Source organism: Hemicordylus capensis, chromosome 2, assembly GCF_027244095.1.
Source record: "Hemicordylus capensis ecotype Gifberg chromosome 2, rHemCap1.1.pri, whole genome shotgun sequence".
Taxonomy (NCBI): Eukaryota; Metazoa; Chordata; class Lepidosauria; order Squamata; family Cordylidae; genus Hemicordylus; species Hemicordylus capensis.
The window spans coordinates 109,050,733-109,076,601 of NC_069658.1; the positions used below are offsets into that span (position 1 = coordinate 109,050,733).

A 25,869-nucleotide genomic window follows, 5' to 3' on the forward strand; every position below is an offset into this window, starting at 1 on the left:
TATAAACTTTTTTTAAAAATAACATGAACCAAATTGGATGCAGTTGCAGGGATACATCGGACACCTCAACAGTGTAGTTTGTAATGATGTCATTCACCCTGATTCAAGATGGCAGATGCATGAACGTTTGAGGCACAAGTGGGCTCATTTGTGAACTGCCTGACTGATTTGAACCAGATTTACTACAGGTGTAGGGACACATAGGGATGCCTCAACGGCGTAGTTTGTGATATCAACCATCCCAATTCAAGATGGCAGATGTATGAATGTTTAAGGCTGAAGTGGGCTAACTTGAGAGGATGGTAATTATCAATTAAGATTATAGTGAAAGCGAAGTAGGCAGATTAGTTCTTATCATAACTTGTTTTGATTCCATTAAAGCTTTCAGTAATGCCTGTCCATTACAGTGCTGTCCAGCACTGATGGTTGTTACCAAAGGAGCAGAGGTGCGAGCGCCAGGTCAGCCTGAAAAACTGGCATAAAATACCCAGTGATGCCATGGCATCCTATTTCATCAGATTGGGATGTGAACTCATTACAATAATATAATTCCACCCCTCTACAGTTTATTGTACTGGTGAGGGCATTTCCAAAAACCTTAGAATCCTATATAATCCCACATCTGTACAAGCATGCAGTCACCCTGCACAGCAAAATTGGAGGATCACTCTGTTAAAATGGTTATGGTATACATATTCTAGCCAGAGGGGATCTCTCTGAATACTAGATTTCTTGAAGTGATTGACAGAGATGGAATTTTATGAGTCAGGCAAGCAGATTAGTCAGGACCTACACTAATTGGCCTGCTAGTTTTAAAAGTCTTGTAGAACAATCCTTATTGATACTGAATGAAAGCTAAAGTTTCCTGAAGACCGTGATAGATTTATAGACTTTAATTCTAATAAATAAATGATTGTATTTCCACCTACTTGTCATAAAAGAAAGCTCTAAGTTCACATCAATTTAATTGCAGGGGAAGGAGAACACCCATCTCCCCATGAACATAGCCAGCTCTAAAACAGATTGTGATTTTTTTTTAAAATGCAAGCAATACGAAAGAAATTTTCAAAATTACACCACTTACTTTCGCTAGCCCTAAGCACCAGATTTACCTGCAACTTCCCTCCTAACACTGTAGCAGCCTTTTTAGCATACAGATTGCATTCCTGTGATTGCTTGCAGAGCTGCCTTCACATCAGTGACCATCACCTCCCTTTTCCTGGTGTGTGTGTGGGGGGGAATTCTTAGTAAATAACAGTATATGGCTTCTGGTGCCAGGACTTCATTAATGGGCATTTGGAAGTTGAAAGGGCAGCTGACTGGCTGGCAGGCAGGCAGAGCTGGAATGTTCTCTGCATTACCTCCCTTGTCACAAAGGGAAGTTGCAGGTTCGCAGATTAGGAAGGGGATGAGAAGTTTTGGTATGCATAACAATGACCTTCGATGTCTTACCTCCCCCACCCCATCCGCAGGCAAACATAAACAGCGAGTACCAAAACTAGCATTCCGCTCAAGTCGGATCGCTCCTCCCCGCCGCCCTCGCCTCCTCCCTGACTGCCTTCCTCCCTCCAGGCTCGCTCCGGCAGGCCCTGTTAAAATTCCAGCACCTTCTTCACCTGACCCCTCCCCCAACTCCTGTTGTTATCACTACACATCTATCCTTCTTCCCATCTCTCCCCAGGAGTGAGACTCTCCAAAGACTCCTTTCTGAGCCAAACGCACACGGAAATACACCCGAGAGAGAAAACAGGAGGGCAAAACAGGTCTCCGCCAAGCTTTTCCGTACACACGTTAAAAAGAAGCATGCACACTAGCAGCTACAAACGCGCGCGCGCGCACACACACACATAGAAAGCCCTGTCTGTCTGCACACATTCTTGAACAGCAGTAACAGCTCCGCCTCCTCCAGGCTGTAACTTGAGTGACTGAGCACAATAGCCAATACATCCGTCTTTTCAGCATTGAGGGCGTGAACTCTCGCTCAGTTCAGCCAGTAGGAAGCTCTCTTCCAGAACGGTGGCGCTGGGAAGAGGGAGGGGGACGAGCCAGGAGGCGGGGCAGGAGTTTAGGAAGAGGAGGGAATGGCTGTCATCAATGAAGTCATATTCATAATCTAGTTCCTCTCGCTGGATCTGTACTCTGGGTGACTCATAGAGAGGGAGAGACCTAACCCACCACTCTTCCCAAGCAAGGTAAATATTACTTACAACTCCTTTCTCCCGCCTCTCTCTTCATCATCCATCTTTTCCTTCTCACTTGCTTCACCTTCCTCGTTACTCTGCTTGTTGGCGGGGGGAGGGATAATTTAGTTGGTGTTTGATGGTGCACCCCCGCTTTCCATCAAGGAAATAAAACACCCCAAGTAGCACCCCCCCGACACACACGCAGTCGTCTCTGTGGCCCCTGCTTTAATATTAATCCTGTCTTCCCAGACCCCTCTACAAATTAGAAGAAAGTTTTTGATCGAAATAAGCATTCTTTAAAAAAAAAAAAAAAGGAAAATGCTGGATCGTGACATTTCATAATAGGGGAGCCTAGCCGCTGACTTTGTGAGTCAGCTGAACCTAGGGAGAAGGTCGGGAGAGGAGGGCTGTACAGAGCAAGAGGCATTTGAAAACGGAGGCGATGAGAGAAGCCAGACAACAGTAAATAATCAGCTGCTCTGGGTGTTTTGCTCCTAAAGGGAGCTTAAAAAAAAAAAAAAAAGACTCCGGGCAACCAGGCAAAAGAGCTGGAGAGGGAGAGCCAGAAATAGATTCTAAGAAGCTGCAAGCCCGCCAGGAGAAGCTCGTCTGCTTGGATGGGGCCGTTAGGTTGGGTTTGTCTCCTCTTTTACCCTTCGCATGGATTGACTGAGCTGTATTTTGGTGGCTATAAATAAGGAGTGGTGTTGGAAGGAAGATTATCCCTGCTATCTCTCCCGCCCTCCCCGCTCCCGGGTTGCTTTTCCTCTCTCACTAGCTTCCTTTCCTCCCCGAACCTGGCAACTGCGGGAGGGTTCTGTTTGGGAAATTGATGCATGTGGCTGGGGGCGGGCGGCACAAGCCGCTGCTAAGTGTTGGAAGTTCACAGTGTCCTGCCCTAAGGAAGGCAAGTGTTTTGCACGGAGAAGGGGCTGTTGCGTGGGATCCTCCTGCTTACTCCAAGACTGAGTTTGGATGCGGCCGAGGAAGGGTGACTGAGGATGGAAGGGGGGCTTGCTTGTTAAGAGAAGAAGCATTAACCAGCAAAGCCAGGGAGGCCATGATCCGGATAATCTTCCTGTCTGACTGTGACAAACATCACACACACACGAGGGGGACACGGGGGACGGCCAGAGATTGCTTGCCTTCTAGTTTAGCCTCTTTTCAGATCCTGATGGCTAGGCGGTTCTGTTTAAAGTGCACAGTCGCTTTCCTGTTCTGCTGCAAAGGTGTTGCGATGCGTGTCCTAAAATAGCCTGGCTTTCCCATTCCACCCCCCCCCCCGCCCGGAAAGCAGTCCCCTCCTTTTGCAGCACAAATGCGAAGCGCGGTCTTCTGCTTTTAATCACATCATTGCATGTAGATGATTTGCGGCACAGAAAATCGCCACCGACCAGTTATTTATTTAGAAAGGTATTGAAACCTTTGCAAAAGCCTCTGTGTGCAAAACCAATTTGGGTTGTGTCGTGCCCCCGATTGGAACAGGGAGATTACTCCCTGTTCATGATCACTCGCCATGATTTTTTGTTGTTCGGCCGGGAAGGGAAAGAAAAAAGTTTTTTTGGTTGATGATTAAGTGCAGGGAGGAGTGGGGGGAGGATTCAGGGCGAATGTTGCAGTTTGCTACTGGTCGCCGAGCGTTTGAGTGAGACTGGAGGAGGTGCAGAAGGAGGACAGCTGGAGCCAGCCTCTCTGTGCTTGAGCTTGCTGCTGGGAGAGGAAGAGGCGAGGTTTCGCGCTGGTTGGGGTGGATTTTTTTTCCTGTATGTGAAAGAGAATCAGGAAGTCACAGCAGCCAAATAAGACTCTCTCACTCTCACACAGACATGTTTGATCAGTGTGACACGATGACGGAGGAAAGTAGGGGAAAGATGGGCCTAGTTTTGCCATGAAGGCTCCCTGCCCGCGCGTCTGGCTTCCAACCCAGCCTGTGCATGCCTAGATCTCCTCTTTTGGTGTCACTTCGGAAAGGTAAAGGTCTGTGCAGCCGTTGCTTTGGGAACAGAGTAGGAAACGGGGCTGAAATTTTGCAAAATGTGATCGGACTTCCCCACCGACGGTGTCGAAAACTTTCAAATATGATTCTGCTAAATTTGTGTACTGCTGCTTATTTCGCTCTTTTCGGGCATTTTGAGGATCTTCGTACCAGGGCGTGCTACAAACAGAAAGTTGAGGCCTATATAGTCTGCAAAACTCCTGGAAGTCTTTAATACGTTTTAAAAACAAATGTTTGCAGTCTGGAGTGCAGAGAACCGAGTGAGAAACGTGTATCGTGTCACAATCAGGCATTATATTCCCCCCTGCCCGATGAATTTGGATTCTTTTTTTACATATTTAATCTGAAGTTTAGTTTGGAGATACATGGTATTCTTTGCCTCCTCGCTTCTTTCAGTGTATACAGTATTGTGCAACTTACAAGGCCTTATGGGAGAGTTCCTCAAGTCCTCCATTTGTTTCAGACATAATTATGAGAGCGTTAAGTTCTGAAGTGTTTCATCTACATCATATTACCAGTAATTTACAAGAGACAAGAGAGGTTGATTAACTGCTTTTACTACTGTGTTTTTAAGCCAGTGAGACATACGGATTGCTTTCTGTACTTGCATCTTGATGTGATTGTGTCGATTGTATTTCTGTAGAGTTTAATTTAAATAAAAATCAGCTTGTGAAGTTGGAAAGTTTGCAGATTTATGCTTAATTTACATAAATAATGGTAGTCATTAAAAGCACAGAACTTTATTGAACATTTTTTTGAGCAAACTACTGTGTTTAAAGGGTTTTGAAGGGTATTTTAAAGGGGGGGGGACCAGCATGGTAGCTATGCAGTTTACATGGTATTTGACATTTACAGCATTGTTCTCTGGCCTTCATTCTTTTGTGTGTCCTTTAGTTCCCTTAGTTCAACTTCCTTTAGTTCCAGCCACTAACTCCTGAGGTCTGGACAATGAATGTAAAGCCAGGCTTCCATTCCTTCAGTACTATAATAGTGACATGTTAGGAGGTGGGGCAGCTTTTGCTGTGTGAGTTGGTGTATTGTTATGCAAATGCAGGCACACTTTCTCTTTGTGAACCTAATTACCCTATTATTCTCATTGTTGTATTCCCCCCCTCCCTTTCCTCCTCTAAAGTCCCTTTTTTACTGCAGGGAGGGAAATGATGTAGCAGAAGGACAAGAATTAGAGACAGATTTTTATGTCCATCTGTAATACATCAGATGTATGTAGGAAAAAAATCCCATCAGTTATGAGCATTTTAGACCAAATTTGAAGTTAAGTGTATCATGTAACAGATGTGGGCTTGACAGAGGTGAAGGTAACGCTTCATTAAATAAATATTTCTCCCGAGTTATGTCTGTGCTTCAGTACTAGCTATGCTGTAGAATTTCATAGAAAGTATGCACCACCAGAGCATGTTCAAAGCAGTCTCAGATCTTTTCTTTTGTTCACTTCTAAAGTGGTTGGTGAGCATTCCTTGTCAAATCTGAAGAGTGCTTTGACCAACACCTGAGGCTTGAGACTAACAAGAAAAAAGTCCTCTAGCTATCATTTTTATATTGTTAATGTTGGGATTCTATTTGATGTATTTTTTCCAGAAGTATAACTGAAATTAATGTCCCCCCATACTTTTGTTTGACTTTGAAGCTGATCAGAAGGTGCATAGTTTCTTTCTTTTTAAAGACTGTACTTTTTATTTCCCTCAAACTATTGAGCTCTTGATTATTATTGTTGCGACCCCAGTGATCCATACGTGGAGACTTCTCAGTTGGGTGTAAATGGGAACACTGACATGAATCTATTAAAATATTTCCATTGTATTATTGTGGCTCCTGCTATTTTGAAGATAATTGTGTATGAGGTAGGCTCCTTTGCCCTCTACTTGCTCAGAGATCACCTCATTTGGGTTTTTTCCATGTGATTATTTCATGAAGACAAATATTCAGGGTTATATCTGAAGGATGTCCCATGTTAGAGAATAGTTAGAACCAGAAATTGTACATTACTGCTGGAAAAAGATGAAGTATGAACAAGCCCTCCTTTTAACAATGTGGTTTTCAAATATAGTTTGACACTAAAGGTGGAGACTATAGGAGTATTTTTCATGGTGGATTTTTGTATAGTTACTATCCCTTTGATTAAGAACTCTGAATAACGTTTCTGCCATAGTAGGAGGAGTAACCGTCTCTTATGCTGATTTCTGAATATTATTGCATTTATATATCATCCTGGAATTACTGTTTATCAAATGTTATAAAATTGCACCTGCCTCCTAAAGTTGATCGATCTTCTATGTATCTCTTTCTGACCTAAAACCCTCACAGGACATACCTGCCAGTTTTGTATACACAGAGACTCTCCCATGCTGTTTCTTTCCCAGCTTTCTGACCTCTTTTGAGTCACTTGTGCTGCTTCTCCCTCCTGCTCTTACACTTTCCATGCCAGTTACATCTCAGTACTGAAATAAATGGGCTCACAGTAGTCAGGGACATATGACCTCACTCTTCCCTTACATCACTGGGGTGGGGGGAAGAATTGTCTCATGATTTTTGGAAACCTGAGTCTTGACTTGTTTATAAGCTTAAGGCCAATAACATGTGCCAAATTGTTTGTCTCCCTTGGTGGTATATTATTCTTCCTCCAGGGGCCTTGTGCCCAGTTTGCAAAATACTGATTGAACTCACAAACAATAATTATTTTACTCTACTTGTAAATTAGATTAACAGTGGTTGGTGTTGTGTGGTATATATTACAGTCCACATAACACCAACCACTGTTAATCTAATTTACAGAAGGAAGCATATATTACAAGTGGCTAGTCAGTCAATTTTCTAATAATATGTAGACAGACTCCCTGAAAAGCCTTGAAGAAAAATATAAAACATTTCCTATCTGTCTGCCTCGATGTGCCTGTGTCTCACAGGATGGGTTGTGAAGAATGTCTGTCAAGCTACTCACTTGGAAAAATTTGATATCTGCCCCACAAGGCTAACCACAAAGCTACCCAGATATTCTTGCAGAACTGAGCTTGTGGCCTTTCCCTGTAGCTGGGGCTCTATGCAGTTGAGGGAGTGCTTGAATCCCACTTTCTACAATGGATGTCTTGGGAAAATGCATTGGGAATATCTGTGCTACTAAAGCGCAGTCCTACTGCTTCCTGAATGCTTGTACAGGTGGACCTCACTATCTGCGGTCCCCGCATCCACAGTTTTACGTTTTCGCAGTCATGCCTTATGCACCTGGCCTCGTTATTCACAGTTACAAAAAGGGTTAAAATTTGCCTATCGGGCCACCATGGTTCCTCAGTGGCCGGAAATAACCTCCAAAGTTATTTCCAGTCACCATTTTGCTCAGAGCCATTTTATGGCTCTTTCCTTAGAAGAAGAAAAACATCCTCCTGTGATTTTTGTGTGTGGAAAATTGGCACAATTGGGGTTTGGGGGGCATTGCTGGACAGATGGAGATCCACAGAGCATGGCACGATGGAGATCCACAGAACATGGCAGAGTGTGTAAATTTCTCCAATTTCTGGCTTTTTAATTTTGTTATTTTATTTTTTGCCCTCTAGGAACCTAACCCCGCAATTGCCACTGACTTAAGGTCTCATCTGCGGAAATTGGCAGGAATGAACCCCCGCAGATAATGGGGTCCACCTGTACCTAGCTCAGGAGACCTTACACATATATAGCCTTCAAGGACAACAGATTGAAAAGTATGTTTATTGATTAGGGCTGTTGATCTTAGCTCATGGAACAATAACAAAGCAATAACTAATGGAAACTAAGTATTTTCGTTTATCTGCAATCAGTCTGTTCTTCTGAAAATGATAGATAGAGTCTCCCTCTCTTATATTTAGCAGGAGGAGAGTAACTTTTCCTATTAAAAACAGTATAGCATCTCTCCAGTGGTTGTTGTTGGCATGAGCCCTTTTTGGACAGGGAACCATTTTCTCATATGTTTTGCTATGTAATCCACATTGAGAATTTTTTTGGGTGTGTGTGTGTGTCAGAAAGTGGCATATAAATACTAATATCTACTTTATTCTTATGTATGTATGTATGTATGTATTCGATTTCTATACCGCCCTTCCAAAAATGGCTCAGGGCGGTTTACACAGAGAAATAATAAATAAATAAGATGGACCCCTGTCCTCAAAGGGCTCACAATCTAAAAAGAATCTTAAGATAGACACCAGCAACAGTCACTGAAAGTATTGTGCTGTGGGTAGATAGGGACAGTTACTCTCCCCCTGCTAAATAAAGAGAATCTCCACATTAAAAGGTGCCTCTTTGCCAAGTTATTAGGGGCATATCGAATGAATGAAAATTCTGTCTATCTGTCTTTTCTGACACTTGAGGAGACCTATTTGGGACATCAAGACAAGTCAGTGGCTGTTGTCCTGGTTCCCCCCCAATCTGGAAGTGTGTCGTTGGCATCTTGTGAGCATTCTCTAGACTAGGCTATACAAATCTTGGCCACTGCTGAGAGGGTCGCCCTTTTTGGGGTCATGCCTTTTGGGGTGGAGATGATAGTGAGGTACACCTCATAGCATCTTTGAGCCAGAGCTGGGCTGGGCTCAATGTGAGAGGATGCGCTTGCTCCAGAAGCATGGGAGCCTTTCCCCTTTTCTTAGGTGCTCTAAAATTAAGTGAAGTTTTGAGGGTTTTAATCGGCTTGTGGCGAGGAGGCAGTTTGGGGAATATTGGAGTTGTTTGAGTGGTATGTTTTTGATTGTTGCTTAATTTGTTGGCTCCTATTGGTAATTTTCCGTGACTTTTAGTTTATGCATGTGAACACACACACACACACACACACACACACACACACTTTGCTGCTATTATTACAGTTGTTTTACGGAAATGCTTTTTTTTAAACTGACTGTAATTCATATTTCTGTTGCTGATATATTGCTTTTTATATAGTCATTCTTTTTGTTAGCTGCTTTTGGGGGCTTTTTTCTTTTCCTTTAAAAACAACAACAAAAGCAGGGTATAAATAAATGAAATGAAATGAAATATAGATGACAATGGGAAAACCAGAAACAGTTTCTTTTTCTGCTGCTCTAATTCCAGACCCTTGAGCTATCAGTGTCAAGACCTGGAGCAGTTTGAAGGGAAATTCACAGGAAAATTCTAAGGCCCAGACACTGTACATAAAAGTTATTCTATAGACAGTACAGTACTGAAAAGTGAATTAAAATTTGAAACATAAATGAGAAATGTTATAGAATTAAGTTGCAATTTTAGCTTTATTCCAGTCCAATTGCTCATGAACCTGTTATCTCAAGATTGCAGACTTTTAGAATTCAAGCTTGATACTTGTAGCTCATTTTAAAACTCAAAATTCTTCAGCTTTTGCAGTAACATTGCAGTACCAGTGCAGCATTGTATGCTGTGATATTGCACAGAGCAGTGTTTCTCAAACTTTTTGGAGTCAAGGACCGCTACATTCTTCGTGCAGAGTTTCAAGGACCGCTACATTCTTCATGCGCAGTTTCCCGGACCAGCAGTTAGTAAAGGGGTTTCAAGTCTATCTATCTATCTATCTATCTATCTATCTATCTATCTATCTATCTATCTATCAGACTTCTGTACTGCCCAAAACTTGCATCTCTGGGCAGTTTAGAATGAAAATAATATAAGCATTAAAATAATTAAATTTGGAATCTTTTGCAAACATGGAATATTAGGGGTTCTTAACCTTGGGTCCCTCAGTTAAACTCCCATAACCCCCAACAACAATGGCATTTGGCCATTATGGCTGGGGATTATGGGAGTAGAAGTCCACCAACGTCTGGGTACCCAGGGTTGAGAACCCCTGAATCTAAAAGCCTGGGTGAACAAATTTGTCTCCAGTATGTCTGGAGTGGAGGTGCTTGTGATTACTCAATGGAGAGGGGATGTTGGGCCATTAGAAAAATTCAAAAGCTACATGGGGCCAATGAAAACAACATACAAGCAAGCCCCACTGATGCAAGAGGGAAACAGCGTTCCCTCTCAAGGCGCCTCGACCACAACAGGCAGCTCGGTTTCAATCAACCAACCTTTGGCTGCAAACAATGAGCATGCAAGAACCAGCAGCCCTTCAAGTGGCGCCCACTGCCATACTTTTTCCTCCATGCCCCCGCACCGCATACAGTTTGAAGCTGTAAAGATAGGGAATAAGATAGCTGTAGGAAGATCTCAGCAGCACGTGGAGGCAAGGCACAAGAAGGGTCCCATGCCTCCGTGATACTCTTCCTCTTCCGTGCCATGTGCAAAATTGAGGAAGTGAGTGCCTTGATTTCAGTTGGGGGGGGGGGTTGACTCCCAGTCAGGGACCGGCACTCAACCCTTCGGGGACCGGCAGCGGTCCAGGGACCGGTGGTTGAGAAACACTGGCACAGAGTATAGCTGTTGTGGCTCAGAGGAAATGACTTGAGTAGCAAACCAGAGGTTGCCAGTTTGAATCCCCACTGGTAGCACCTATATTGGGCCAGGCCTGTAACCAGCCTATTTTTTTTTCCTTTTTGTCGGTGGGCGGCAGATTGCAGAAGTTAGGGGAGGTTATAAAATGTTCAGTGAAAACTGTCAGTGAGGCTGGGGAGAAAAGAAAATTTTTTGGCGTGGCCCATAGACACCATGCCAACAGCTGGCTACGGACTGTATTGGGCAGCAGCGATATAGGAAGATGCTGAAAGGCATCATCTCATGCTGCATGGGAGATGGCAATGTAAATAAACCCCTTCTGTATTCTACCAATGACAACCACAGGGCGCTGTGGTCGCCTGGGGTCGACACTGACTTACACTTTACACCTCTTCCTGAGCACTCATTGCTGCTGCAGCCAGGGGCATAGCAAGGTTGTAGTGGGCCCAGAGACAAGATTTTAAAATACCCCCCCCCCACACACACACACCTATGTGCCACAATAGAACGTCATCCTAAATTATTTTTAAAAAGGTTTTGTAAATTGTGGACAATGCAAGTCATTTAATGGTACTAGAGAAAGACATGCTGTTCTGGTAGCTCCAGATCTTAACACTCACATCAATTTCAGAGGATGAATACAACTGAAGGAAGCCTGGGCAGGTGCGCAGCTGGGGGAGTCAGTCATGTGACTTGCCTCTGGGGGCCTCCCCAAGGCAGTGGGCCCCCAGACAACTCTCTCCCTTTGCCCTATTATAGTTACGTCCCTGGCTGCAGTTTCTTCAGTTTGTACTGTTCCCCCCTTCCCACAGAACCATACAAAATAATGAATTTTTTTAGCATATGGAGGTAGATGTTGAAGTCAGGTGAATTACATAGTGACAGCAAAGCATTGGATCAGGATCGAAAGTGCTGGTTCCGCTGTAAGGGGACACCTTGTCCTGGTACTGGAAGCCACTCTTGCTTCCAATTTTGGACAGCAGGTGATGTCTTTGTGGTGCCTCAGGGAAATTGCACAATGGGACTTTGAGGGTCAGAGGGAGAGTGGGGCTGCCCCTGGGCTCTTTCACCTCATTCTAACAGTTTTCAGAGTGATGTCCTCTAAGAGCTGGAAGAGGTTTATCCTGACAAAATGTAGCAAAGGGACTACAGTGGTCCCTCGACCTACGAACTACTCGACATCCGATGTTTTCGAGTTACGAGCGACAAAAAAGACCGGAAGTAGTTGCCGGTTTAGATTCAGCTTACTCGACCTACGAATTTTTAGATGCGGTTTCCTCGACTTACGAATGTTTCCAGACCTCCGTGGTGCGCTCTTCGACTTACGAAAATTTCGACCTCCGAACGTGCGTTCGGAACGGATTAATTACGTAAGTCGAGGGACCACTGTATTTAAGAGAAGTTGGGCAGAGCTTTGTGACTTTGCCCATGTGGCCTACTTTGGCTGTTGTTTCTGCGGCAGCTGCCATCACTGTAACCAAAAGATGTACAAAGGGCTGCTATATGGGGAAAAAAGGGCAGACCTATCCTGTACTTTTAAAAGATGCACAGAAGAGGCAATTTCAGCAGTTCCCTTTTCTATGCATCTCTGAAAGGAATTGGAGACCTGTCCTCTTTTCTATGTGGCAGCCCTACACTGGGAGAGTGGGGAAGGATTGCGTTGTATCTCTTACAGTGGGTGTTTGCTGAGGTCTCATGTCTGTGTCTTGTTTGTTCTTTGATTGTGAGCCCCTTTGGAACAGGGAGCCAGTAATTCATTTATTTTACAATATAAAAAGGTTTGAAAATGTGTTTGTGGAAAAAGCAATATGTACATAAATGTTAATAAATAAGTGGATTTTTGCTGATTTCAATGGTTTTGTAGTTTTCTGGGTTTTTAAAAAAAGTAATGTTCACATTGTAATTGTTAAATTGCATTGTTTTTTCTTTCTGTAGATGATTCCTAGCACCTCAGAGTGTTGTAGAAATTTCAGAGTCGCATACATTTTGAAAGCCATCTTATTTTAACATCATTAAAGTTGTAATATGTGATTCAACTCCTATAGATAAGTTGAATGTATATATTTAGGAACACTTGGCGGGGGGCTGAATCTTAATTAGACATAGAAGCATAAAATACAAATCTTGGATTCAAAGTTCATTTAGGAAAGATGCCTTTGTGGCTTGCTGCATTTTTAGAATAATAAAATATTAGATTTTTCTGTTGTACTTTTCAAATACCTGAAGATAATGCTACACAGAATATTCACCCACGAACATAATTTAGGGGTGGGGGAAGTATGGTTTCAGGGGACCAAAATGGTCCCTGAAAAAAACTCTTCTGGTTGGTGGTGCTGCTCACAACCAGGATTTTTCAGCTCTGCTAGTGTCTTCAAGTTCTTGCTAGATTAATACCAGCCAATAGGAGATTATTTAGTCATCCTGATAGTTAATCAACCATCATAAATATATGAAGCTTCCTTATACTGAGTCAGACTACAGTATTGGCCCATCTAAGTATCCAGTATTGTCAACTCTGACTGGCAGTGGCTCTCAAAGATTTCAGGTGAAGGTCTTTCCCATCCCTTTTATTAGAGATCATTTAGCTGGTGATGCTAGGGAATGAACCAGGGACCAGTGTTCTCTCTAATTTTTTCATCTGTGTGCGGATTGGGTTCTGTTCTGGGCGGCAGTATCAAGGCAGTTTGTGCGCACGTGCATTCAGAGTGGGGCCTTCCTGATTCAACCTGAGCGGGATCTAAAATTTACTGAGAGGACATAAAAAAACTTGTGTGCACACACACATGTGCACGCCTTAGAGGGAGCACTGCCTGGGACCTTTTTTATGGAAAGTATGTGCATTACCATTGAGTTCTGGCCCTTCCCTAATCAGATTTCGCTGCATGATTATGAAGCTCATTATGAGTGAGGGCAGTGCTTCCTGTGTCATATTGCCCTCACTCTTAATGGGTCTTGGAACTGGGGGAAACATGGCTTTTATCTGAATAGTGTTCAGAGGATAGTAATGCAGCCACCCAACAGGCAATACTGGTGATTTCCCATCTGCTGTACTGTAGTGGTTCCATCTCTTGTACCTTTGCTGTTTACCCACCTTCGATTCTGCCACTTCAGCAAAAAATTACCAAAGCAATTTTTCACTTTTTGTAGTGAGCAAATGTATTCATATAAAGCCGCTCCACCAACCCAAAGGTTATTCTTTATTGATAAACAGCAGAAGAGTCTTTTCCCCCTGAAGAATTGCCATAGGAATGTTCTGCAGTGTTCCATACTGCAGGATATATAGTATAGATGCAGTTTATTCAGGGCAAGGGAAAACTGACCTTAAAGTACTTGCATATCTTCATGTAACCGTAGGCAGCTTTCAGATCAAGGCAGTGTGTGCACACTTGCATTCAGAGTGGAGCCTTCCTGATTCAACCTGAGCGGGATCTAAAATTTGAGTGGACATAAAAAACATGTGAGCACTGGCTTGAGCTTGAACTGAAGAACAAAACTGCCAGCCAGTGTTAAACAAGCCAGGTGGCAGCCCTTCAAGCTTCTCACCCCCATCTTTATGTTACTTCTCATTAGATACGAATATCAGAACAACTGAATGTAGTGCTGGAACCAGCAGTTCTTGTACATGTCAATCATGTATGTTCATATCTGTTGAAGGAAAGCTGCAGTGTTGAGTTGATATTTGGCTGCTATTTAATTCCAAAGTAGCTTTTGGCTTGCTTTTCCTTTAGAATGTGGACTTCCCATTGTGGGCTTTGCATCAGTCCTCTATTGTCACAACTTGGCTCAGATGGCATGTGAGGGTGTTGCATGGATCTTAACTGCGCACTCATGGACTTTATTAGTACAGTAGTACCAATATGTATTAATGCCTATGTAAGGACCCAAGCAAGCCCACCTGAGAGAAGACTGCTGCTTAGTCATCCCTCCCTGAGCATCGGGGCTGACTGGGTTTAAAATTATCTGGTAGATTGTATAGCTGCCACCACCTGCTCTGTAGTTAGCAGGTTTTCTCTGACTGAAAGGAAGCAATAAACCGTCAGTCCAGTCTTTATATTGCTAGCAGACAAATATAACAATGTGGTTCCACTTATATATGCTTAAGTGGGGAAATAGTAGGCTTTGCAGTAGGGATGTGCATGAAAATCTTCAGCGCCGATGGGGGTAGCACCTTAAGGGCGGGGGAGGGTTTACTCACCCCTCCCGCTGCATTTCCCCCGCTGGCACGCTGTTGATTTTAAGCCTCTCGGGGTGGCAGCGTTCCTCCCTGCCGCCCCGTTTCCCCCGTTGGCCGGAAGTTGCGAGCGCGCACGACGGGCGCATGCACGCTCGTGACTTCCAGCCACTTCCGGCCGACGGGGGAAACGGGGTGGCAGGGAGGAACGCTGCTGCCCCGAAGGGCTTAAAATCAACATCGCGCCGGTGGGGGAAATGCGGCGGGAGGGGTGAGTACACCCTCCCCCGCCCTTAAGGTGCTACCCCCATCGGCGTTTTGGCACCGAAACTGCCCACAGCACCGAAACGTTTCAGAGGCCTTCATAATGGCCTCTGAAACGTTTCGGGCACAAGCCTACTTTGCAGTCCTTTTGGGGGCGGGGTGTGGGAACTAAAGAGCTTCCCCTTCTCCCAGAGTCAGGCAAACACTTTGAGATGACTTTTAAACAGAAAATACCCAATTTATTGTTTTACTACCAAAAATAAGCACGTTCAGAATTTTGAGCGTAGCTCTTGCAAATAAGATTAGATTCTTAGTGGCTACAATAGTTTTTCCTAATGCCCAGATGTTTTAGGTGGTACTTGACTTAATCAGTATTAGACTTTTGTTGCAGTGAAGTAATTACAAAGCAGATAGATGGGTATTTGCAAAGGCAAACACAAAAGAAAATAACTTCTAACTCAAGTCTTACTAAAACACTTCCCTCTGAGTCTAACCTTCTGAATCCATAAACCCTTGCTTTCTTCCCTTGGACCTCACCAGAATCTAGGTGGGACCAACCCTGCAATCTCTGACCCCCAGGAACTTGTGAAACTCACCCTGAGAGAACTTAGCAAAACTCAAAATTGCTCTCCTCTCACCTGGGCATCCTCTTCTTCCTCCCAGCAGACCCTCAGGGACCCTTTAGTCCCGCCTATGACCCAGATCATGATCCAGGACAGGTTGCCAGAACCTAAGGGGTATACTTGTGGGTCAAATGGGCCGTAACCCAAAGTTTGGCTTAAAAAAAGCCAAACCTGCCAACCAGTCTGTCTATCAAGGAAAACCACTTGACGCAGTTAACCCTATAATTGCTAGCTGCCTCCCACTACATCATGTACTAATAATGGACAACAAGAAGTGTGTAGGACAACCCCTGCTAACATGCAAAGAGGCACCTTTTAACGTGGTGATTCTCTTCATTTAGCAGGGGGAGAGTAACTGGCCCTATCCACCCCCAGCACAGTACTTCCAGTGACTGTTGCTCGTGTCTATCTTATGTTTCTTGTTAGATTCTGAGCCCTTTGGGGACAGGGATCCATCTTATTTATTATTTATTTATTATTTCTCTGTGTAAACAGCCCTGAGCCATTTTTGGAAGGGCAGTATAGAAATCAATCAATCAAATAAATAAATAAATAAATAAATTGTTCTACATCTCCTGTGTATCAGTTTAATAAGAAATACAGACTGGGCCACCATTTTAGCATTCACACATCTTGTGTGCGCTACAGTTTTACTATGGATCAGTTCTTGTTTGAGGCATATAAAGTGTCTGATCATATAAAGTGTCTAACCTGCCATGTCTGATCCATGAAGACGTGCGCTCACCAGGCTTAAAACTTGTGCAGGATTTTTTTTTTTAATTTAAAGTGTGCATGGATGGAATTACCACAAATTAAGTCTTCATTTGTCCTGTCATCTTCCTGCCTACTTTTTCCTCATTTATACTTGCTGTCATTGCACAGCAAATGTGTTGGCTGAACCTTGATAGTCACCACAAATCATGAGAAGGAGTAGAAAATAAACAGTGTATATTTATAAGTGGGTTTAGTTATAATAGGCAAGCAACTGGTTTTCACAAGTGTGTGTGTAGGAGGAAATAGAGACCATAATGGAAACCCAAACCCAATTGAAGCCCAAATATCCTAGAGGATGGGACAGTTTAATCTAGTAGATGTAACTACAGAATGTGTGTAGAAGGGGAACACTGGAAGGAGCACATGATGCGATGAATGTGCCAGCATCCGTGCCAGTTGGCAATGCATAAAATTGATTTAACCTGTAGAACAGACTTTACTCATGTGGAGAGACTAAAACTCAAAATTATATCATTCCACTATGTTATTTTATTCATTTGTTTTATATGCATAGTGCAGAATTCTCTTAGGAGCTAACGTTGCAGCTGTGATCAGAATTTGTCCCATTTTGTCCAAATACTAACAGGTGTCGCATCCCCTGGTGCTCAACCAGTGCCATGAATGCAGCTATTTATGTTCCTGCACAGGGGTGAATGCAGCGATTCAGTGTAAATGCTACGAACAAGGACTCTGTTGGCATGGGGGCACAAAACAGTTTCCTACTGTCATGGACCTGAACCCACCACCACACCATGCAGAGGCAGACAGTGAGAGCTCAGAGGATGAGGCATCACCTTAGACTTCGGGTTCCCTGGAGACACCCGCTCAATCCAGCCCTGAGGCTCCCCTCTGGAAACCATGTGTATTACCAGCCACATTGGGACAGAGTGAGGAAAGAGACCTCAGAGGAAACCAAAGAGACATTTGTTCCCAAAGAGCCTCCACCCATGCCTTGGCCCGAGGATACTCCGTTGCCCATATTCTCTGACTCGGAAGACGACCTTGACCCTCCTCCAGGGGCTGAAGAATCGCCTTCTCTCCATAGGAGCCTTCGATTAAGAAATAGAGAGCCCTTTTAAACACACACAGTCTCTGGAAGACGGAGTGAAGCTACAGATTATAACCAGCAGCCAGATTATATATGAGCTCAGTCTGCAGGAAGCAGTAGTTGAAGCAGCATTGTTGCCAGAGCACCTATCTGTTATTTCTTCTTAGTCTTGACTCCTGGTTCCTGATCCTCAGCTTCCCTTGACCATGCTCTCGTCTGCTCCAGTGTGCTGTTCCACTTAGACTCCTGGCTTCTGACCCTCGGCTTCTCTTTGATTTCCCCTGCATCAGTGGCCCCTCTAGTTTTTTTCCATCTCTGTGTGGAATGAGTGTTGTTCTGAGCAGCATTATCAAGGCACTGTGTGTGCACATGCTCACTCCTGGCTTCTGACGCTCGTCTTCCCTTGACCACGCTCTTTGATTGCCCCTGTGTTCTTTGTATTGACTCCTGGCTTCTGACACATGGCTCCCAATGACTATGCTTCACATCTCCTCCTGAGTGGTTCTCTTGGCTCCAGACCATCTCCTAAGCGTAGAACATGATAGCTTGCTTCAGCCCTAGAGGATGCGGGTACCGTGCGCACAGCCCACAGTCGCTCTAGTACAAGAATACCAACATCCTCCCACACTACCTCAAGGCAAATGACCGGTGAAACCACCAGAGAAATTTGATGGCATAGGGAATGTTTCCTAGATTTTTAGCCCTAAACCATCTTTACATGGATCTCCGACCTGATCACTTCCCCACTGATCAGGTGCGAACCACCTTCCTACTGAGTTTAATGCAGGGAAAGGCTGCTAAGCAGTGTTCTCTCATTTTTTTCATCTGTGTGCAGAATGAATTTTTTTCTGGGCGGCAGTATCAGGGCAGTGTGTGTGCACATGCATTCAGAATGGGGCTTTCCTGATTTAGCCTGAGCGGGATCTAAAATTAACTGAGTGGACATCAAAAAAACTTGTGAGCATGCACATGTGTGCACATCTTAAAGGGAGCACTGCTGCCAAGTTGGCTACCCCTATATTTTGCAATCCAGTCTGTTGCTCAACAATTTTTATTCCTGGTGGAGGCGCTTGGAAAGGCCTTCGGGGATCCCCTAATAAAGGAAGCCACCAATGCTCAGGTTCGCCAACTTCGCCAGGGATCGGGTTCTATCCATGAATATTCCATGACCTTTTGCATCCTAGCTCATGACTTAAGATGGAATGGACCAATCCTCATGGACCAGTTCTAAGAAGGATTGGTTGAGGAAATCCAGCATGAAATAATGCAGGTGGAGATTCCTACCTCACTTTTGGCCCTCATAAAGCTTTGTTGCTGAACTGAGAGTTGCTTGTGTCCACAAGCACTGCTTGTGTCCACCATACTGGCCAGGTCAGGCGCCCTATAATCTTGGGAGGGCGAAAAGCCACCATCGGCAGTTGAATTGGTGTCTTTACTGTGGCTAAGGTGGACATTATGCCCAGATGTGTACAGATAAGAGCCCTGGGAAATGACAGACTCAAGGTCCAGATACTGCTATCATTACTGGGCCTGTTGCAGCAATACCTGTAGAAAAGGAAGTTGCTCAAGTCATCAATCCTGGACACCACCTGGTACACACCTTGCAAATTCAACTCCCTGATGGGCGTGTCATCCTGAGCTGTGCCATGTTGAACTCGGGGACCTCCTGCTCTTTCATTGATCAGACCTTTGTGGCCTAGTGCAAGATTCATATGGCACATAAGGCCAGGCTGGTGTTGATGGAGGCCATTGATGGAGGCCTGTGACCTCCAGTCCAATAAAACTTGAAACTGTGGCATTAGGATTGGCCATCCAGGCTCACTAATAACAGTTTGTCTTAGATATGGTAGATCCTCCCCATTTCCCAGTGGTGTTGGGCATCAGTTGGTTGGCATTTATTCATTTATTACATTTTATATCCCACTCTTCCTTCAAGGAGCCCAGAGCAGTGTACTACATACTTAAGTTTCTCCTCACAACAACCCTGTGAAGTAGGTTAGGCTGAGAGAGAAGTGACTGGCCCAGAGTCACCCAGCAAGTATCATGGCTGAATGGGGATTTGAACTCGGGTCTCCCCGGTCCTACGGTAGTCCAGCACTCTAACCACTACACCACAGCATGGCATGACCCTGCCATAATCTGGAGCTGGTATCAAATTTTCTTTGTCTCTGACTTCTGCCATCCGAACTGCTGCTTGGGGAACAAGCCTAGCTCATGTTCCACTATCTTGAAGGAGAAAATGCAGTTGCCCAACAAATACCGTGAATTCTGGGATGTGTTTTGTCCCAAGGAAGCAGACACTCTTCCGCCACACCGCCTGTATGCCTGTGCCATTGACTTGATTCTGGGTGCTTAGATTCCTGCAGGATAAATCTACCCCCTCTCGGAATCCAAGTTAGCTACCTTATGTAACTTCATCAACACCAATTTAAAACAGAGCTTCATAAGACCATCCGCTTCTCCAGCGGGGACCCTGGCATTTTTTGTTAAAAAGAAAAGTGGTGAGTTGAAGTTTTGCAATGACTGTTGTGCCTTAACTCAAATTACCATCGGAAATCGATACCCCTTACCACTGGTCAATGCGTTATTTGATTGTTTGCATTCTGCCTCCATTTACACCAAATTAGACCTCAGAGGGACATATAATGAAGCGGTTGGGTAGGTGACTAGAATGCAAGTGGAGGAGAATTCGGTCCGAATCTGTCAGGATGTGACATTTGAAGACTTATGCGGTAGCAGTGTGTGCAGCAATTTTTTTATTTTTTATTTTGGTCTGCGTGCATTGTGTCTGCAGGTTTGCATTCGGCAGAACTATCCTGGATTGTGAGGAGTTTAATCTCTGCTCCTTCTGTTTTAAATCAGTCCCCGGGGTCGTTCTTCTGTGACTCTTTTAATGGGTTCTTTGCGGACAAATTCTCCTGTATTCAGGCAGACTTGGACTCCACTATTTCTGCAAGGTCTATGATGAAGGTGTCCAGCAATCCCTTTTGCAATATTAGGTTGGATCAGTTTCAATCTGTGACTCCTGAGGATGTGGACAAGCTGCTTAAGGGTGGTACGGCCTTCCACCTGTTCTCTGGATCCTTGCCCGACTTGGCTGCTTCTCTCTAGCAGGGAGATTGTTGGAGGTGTCCTAATTAATATCATAAATGCATCGCTGAGGGAGGGTAGGGCGCCTCGTCTGAAAGAGGCAATGGTTAGACCTCTCCTTAAGAAGACTTCCCTGGACCCCTTAGCGATGGATAGTTACAGGCCAATCTCCAATCTCCCTTGGTTGGGCAAGGTGATTGAGAGGGTGGTGGACGACCAGCTCCAGGCGGTTTTGGAGGAAACTGATTATCCAGACCCATTTCAAACTGGCTTTAGAGATGGCTGTGGGGTTGAGATAGCCTTGGATGGCCTTTACCAGGGTATCGACAGAGGGAGTGTGACTCTGCTGGTTCTTTTGGATCTCTTGGCAGCGTTCAAGACCATCGACCATGGTATTGCCTGGTATCCTTCTGGATTGCCTGGGGTTGTTGGGGATAGGGGGCACTGCTTTACAGTGGTTCCGCTCCTATCTCTTGGGTAGATTCCAGATGGTAGAGCTTGATGACAGCTGTTCTCAAAACAGGAGTTGTTATATGGCATCCCGCAGGGCTCCATTCTGTCACCAATGCTTTTTAATATCTACACGAAACCGCTGGGTGAGGTCATCAGGAGATTTGGTGCTGAGTGCTATCAGTATGCTGATGACACCCAAATCTACCCCTTTTCATCTTTATCATCAGGAAATGGCACTCATTCTCTAAATGCTTGCCTACAGGCAGTAATGGGCTAGATGAGGGATAACAAATAGAAGCTGAATCCAAGCAAGATGGAGGTGCTCATCGTAGGGGCTCAGAATTTGAGGGATGAGTTAGATCTTCCTGTGCTGGATGGAGTTACTCTCTCCCAAAAGGAGCAGGTACGGAGCATGGGAGTACTCCTGGACCCAGGCCTCACCCTGGTATCTCAGGTGGAGGCCATGGCCAGGAGAGCTTTCGGAGAGGCATCTTATTTCATAAACCTAAGTCCAAGACATTCCAACACCTCCAGTAACTCCCTTGCTGTACCTTGAAAATTTCACTGGACTTCTACACACTACAGACTTTGAGCACTGGTTCAAACACAACAGCAGAAGGATCAGTATGAAATACATCTAGATCTCAAGCTCCAGGAAGAACCATCCACAGTCCCACATGGCCTTCATGGCAGAAGAACTCCTTTATATAAATTCCAAGTTGTATAAACCCCCAGGGACTGCTCAAGAACTCGTTCTTCAGCTCTGCCTAACCCTGACCATGAGGCATTTTGTTTGTTACAAACCCTACACCAGGTAAACCAGGAATTCTGTTGGCCTGGGTAAGGGAGAACATCCAGAAATATGTGGACACGCGCCAGCTGCATCTGGGCTAAAAATCATACTGTCAACTTGGAGGGAGTCCTAAGGCCCCTCTCCGTACCTGAAGGACCCTGGAGATCAATAACTCTTGATTTCATTACAGAATTATCCCTGTCTCAAACGTTAACAGCTATTCTCGTTGTAGCTGATGCTCTGATGAAGATGGCACATTTTATTCCTTGTTGGGGTGTTCCCAACACACATGAAAGTGCCACCCTCATGTTTAACCAAGTCTTCTTCTTGCATGGCCTCCCTGAATGGTTGGTATCAGACTGAGGGCCACATTTTGTAGATGTATTTTGGCATGAACTCTTCTGTCTTCTAGGTGTGGGAATCCACCTGTCGTCTGCCTACCACCCACAAACAGATGGCCAGATGGAAAGAACCAATCTGACTCTCAAGCAGTTCTTAAGATGTCATGCCATGTATCAACAAGATAACTGGGCAATGCTATTACCCACAGCAGAGTTCACATACAATAATGCTGTGCATTATTCTATCAAATATATGCCCTTCTTCACCGATTATGGTTATCACCCATGATATTTCCCTTCCCTCTGTCTGCCCACCAAACTACCTACTGTTGAGCAGTTTCTTGAAGAGCTACATGCTCTATAAGCTGCTCTCCAGGAACTGTTAAAACAAGCTAAAGATGCTAACAAGACACAGGCCAATAGGAAAAGCAGGCTGGGGAATCAATTCAGGTGGGGGACCAGGTCTGGTCATCTAACAGGAATCTACGATTCACATGATCCACTCACAAGTTGGACCACTGCTTCATTGGCCCATTTCCCATGATGCAAGTGGTCAACAATGGGGCGTTTAGGCTTTGCCTACCTCCATCCTTGCAAATCCACCCCATATTCCACAGATCTCTGATTCCAGCACATCCTGACTTGAGAACCTTGACTACACATACTTGTCCCTCACCTTTTCAGATGGTGAGAGGAATATGAGCTCCAGAACATTCTGTACTCTTGGATTCACCATGGTAAATTGCAATATTTGTTGAGATGGAAGGGATATGGCCCAGAAGAGAATTCTAGAGAGCCTGCTTCCCACCATGCCTATTCAACTGTTTTCAGCAATATTGGCCCCAGAAGTTAAAAGGAAGGTTGGTTATAGGGGTAGTGGCGGTGTCATGGACCCGGACCCACCACCACACCACGCAGAGGTGAACAGTGAGAGCTCAGAAGACGAGGCATCACCTTAGACTCTTATGTCCATTGGAGATGCCCACACAATCCAGCCCCAAGGCTTTTCTCGGTAAACAATGTGTATTACCAGCCACATTAGGACAGAGTGAGGAAAGCTCTGAGGATGAGGAAACGGAAGATGTACTTGTTTCCAAAGAGCCTCCACCCATGCCTTGCCCCAAGGATACTCCATTGCCCATATCTTCTTACTCAGAAGACAACCTTGACCCTCCTCCAGGGGCTGAAGAATTGCCTCCTCTCCATAGCTGCCTTCGATTGAGGAATAGAGATCAGTCCCAGTATACAGCCACGATCTCTGGAAGAGGGGGCAGAACTACCAACTGTAACCAGCAGCTCAGTCTGTAGTGAGCAGTTGTTGAAGCAACATTGTTGCCAAAGCACCTGTCTGTTATTACTTCTTAGTCTTGACTCATGGATCCTCAACTGCTATTGGCCATGCTCTTGTCTGCTCCTGTGTGCTGCTCTGTATAGTCTTCTGGTTTTTGACCCTCTGCTTCCCTTGACCACACTCTTTGGTTGTCCCTGTATGCTCCTACATAACGAATCCTGCCTTCTGAAACGTGGCGCCCATGATCTACGCCTGACATCTCCTGAGTGGTTCTCTTGGCTGCGGACCATAATCACACCATAGAACATGACAACTATCCGCTACTGGGTCACCTGACACCACCTTGCAGGCTGCAGGGAGGAATGTACCTCAGTTTGTGAAGTACATGGCCTCCCCCTACTACCATGATGAGAAGTTCACTACTATTTAATGTTTTTTTAAAAAGTATTTTCTTTGTATAATAATGTAGTTCTTGAATACTAAATCCCCTAATGTTCTCATAGAACTGGATGATACGGGGGTGGGAATTAAAAGGAGCTTTTTTGATGCTGAGACAGAGGTTGACTTCGAGATTAATGAAGCCCACATCAAGTTATATTGGGCACACACTGTGTGTGTGTGTGTGTGTTGGGGTGTGTGTGATTTTTATCAACCTCCCTTTCCCTCTGAAGCCAACTGTAACTTCTGAAAATATTCCTTGAGGGTCGCAGAACTCTCAAGGACATAATTTTGGGAGTCACAGTTGGCTTCAGCAGGAAGAGGAGATTGATGAAAATTGCCCCTCCCCCAGGGTGCACATTTGTTGCTTGCATGCTATGTTATCCTGGATGTCAGCTAGTGATTATTTGTACACACTCAGCAGCTGAAAGTCTGTTAAATATGTCCTAACTTGATTTTAATTATTTGTTCATGCTTTGGTTAACTATGCTTAGTATAAATGGTGAGAGCCAGCGTGGTGTAGTGGTTAGAGTGCTGGACTAGGACCAGGGAGACCCGAGTTCAAATCCCCATTCAGCCATAATACTAGCTGGGTGACTCTGGGCCAGTCACTTCTCTCTCAGCCTAACCTACTTCACAGGGTTGTTGTGAAAGAGAAACTGAAGGATGTAATACACCGCTCTGGGCTCCTTGGAGGAAGAGCGGGATATAAATGTAGTAATAATAATAATAATAATAATAATTGGTGCTGGTCACTTTACAAATACTATAAGTTTACAATAACTACATGTATGCAAAAAAGAAATAATTGTTCTAATAATATAATAGGTTTAGTTCAAAGAAATTCACAACACCCTGCAACCTCTGGATGGTGTGTTTATTTATTGCTCTTTTACACTGGCTATGTCGCACGATCTGTTTAAATTTATCCTTATTTGTGATAGCAGTGCTACATTTCACTTTGACTTTTCTCAGTACTTGGCAACTTCACTAAAAAGATTCCCTTTCTAATTTGATGTGTCTTCTAACAGGGCACTTGTCTCTTGCAAGCACTCCTTTTGCAGTGTAGAAATGGCTCCGCTGCAATCCCCCCCTTCGTTGTAAGCACCTTGTAAGTGACCCAGTAGATACAGTTCTGTACATTTAAACACTTCCTTTTGTGACAATGGTTTGGGAATGTGAGGGACTAATTAGTCCCTGTGGTGTTCTGTAGTTATTGTTTGTTCTGCACAGTATAGCTTCAGAGGCATTTCATGTCTTGCCCGGCAAGGAATGAGCTCCCATGGTAGTTTATTTTAAGTAAGTTCAACAACTCTTGTTCTAATTCATTGCCTGGCTTAATCAGAGGCAAAGGCCTGATATTAAAATGCAAGAATATTATGTTTGCAAAAGAAATTATTAGAGTAGTGTAGTATTGCTACATATTCAGTGTCAGACTATAATATAGAATTGGAAATTGGAAAGAGGTCAGTCTCAAGCTGTGATTTAAAGGCTTCTCTCCCGCGTCCCCCCCCCCCCCGACCCCATAGAACGTCACTGATGATGTATTAATATACTATAGGCAACTGTCCTTTTATATTAGGTATATTTGCTAAAACTCAGGAATGGTTCACTCACGGTGTTACATTATCCAGTGCAAGCTAGGGCTAATCACAGTTCTAATAGTGTGAGGGCTTGGCTGCAGCTGGCCCTCAGTCTCACCATCTGCTGCCATCAAAATAAAATATTTCGCTTCTATGATTGGTTCCAATCCCATTCACTGAACCCTCTGTCTTTCAAAAACAATATCAAAACTCAATAGTGTGGTAAATACAATGGGCAGGTAGGTCTTAGGGATATGCATGGAACCAGTTGGCTCTGCATTTGGGAGCACCAAACCGGTTCTGTGGACCGGCATCGAGCCGGTTCGGAGGGCAGGCCGGTTCCTTTATGGGGCAGAGGAGGCGTTGCCTACCTGCCACCCCCCGCCCGCCACTTTCTCTCTGTCGATGCTCTTGTA

General features: G+C 44.5%; 1 protein-coding gene and 1 long non-coding RNA gene across 10 annotated transcripts in view; one reads left to right on the top strand and one right to left on the bottom strand.

Moving 5' to 3' along the window:
* LOC128345397 (uncharacterized) overlaps nucleotides 1-2,464 on the bottom strand; it is a 34,472-nt gene extending 32,008 nt beyond the window's left edge. For all 5 annotated transcript variants that reach the window (XR_008316433.1, XR_008316432.1, XR_008316434.1 and 2 more), the window contains exon 1: nucleotides 2,208-2,464. This is a non-coding gene — a long non-coding RNA (uncharacterized LOC128345397). The remainder of the gene's footprint in view (nucleotides 1-2,207) is intronic.
* Nucleotides 2,051-25,869, top strand: part of SMARCA2 (SWI/SNF related, matrix associated, actin dependent regulator of chromatin, subfamily a, member 2) — a 227,440-nt gene continuing 203,621 nt past the window's right edge. The window contains exon 1 of one of the 5 annotated variants that reach the window (XM_053297258.1): nucleotides 2,051-2,192. The gene's annotated coding sequence lies outside the window, so the exon portion shown is untranslated. Of the gene's footprint in view, nucleotides 2,193-2,684; nucleotides 2,814-3,724; nucleotides 4,161-25,869 lie in introns of those variants that run through there. The other 4 variants (XM_053297260.1, XM_053297261.1, XM_053297259.1 and 1 more) reach the window with 4 other exon arrangements.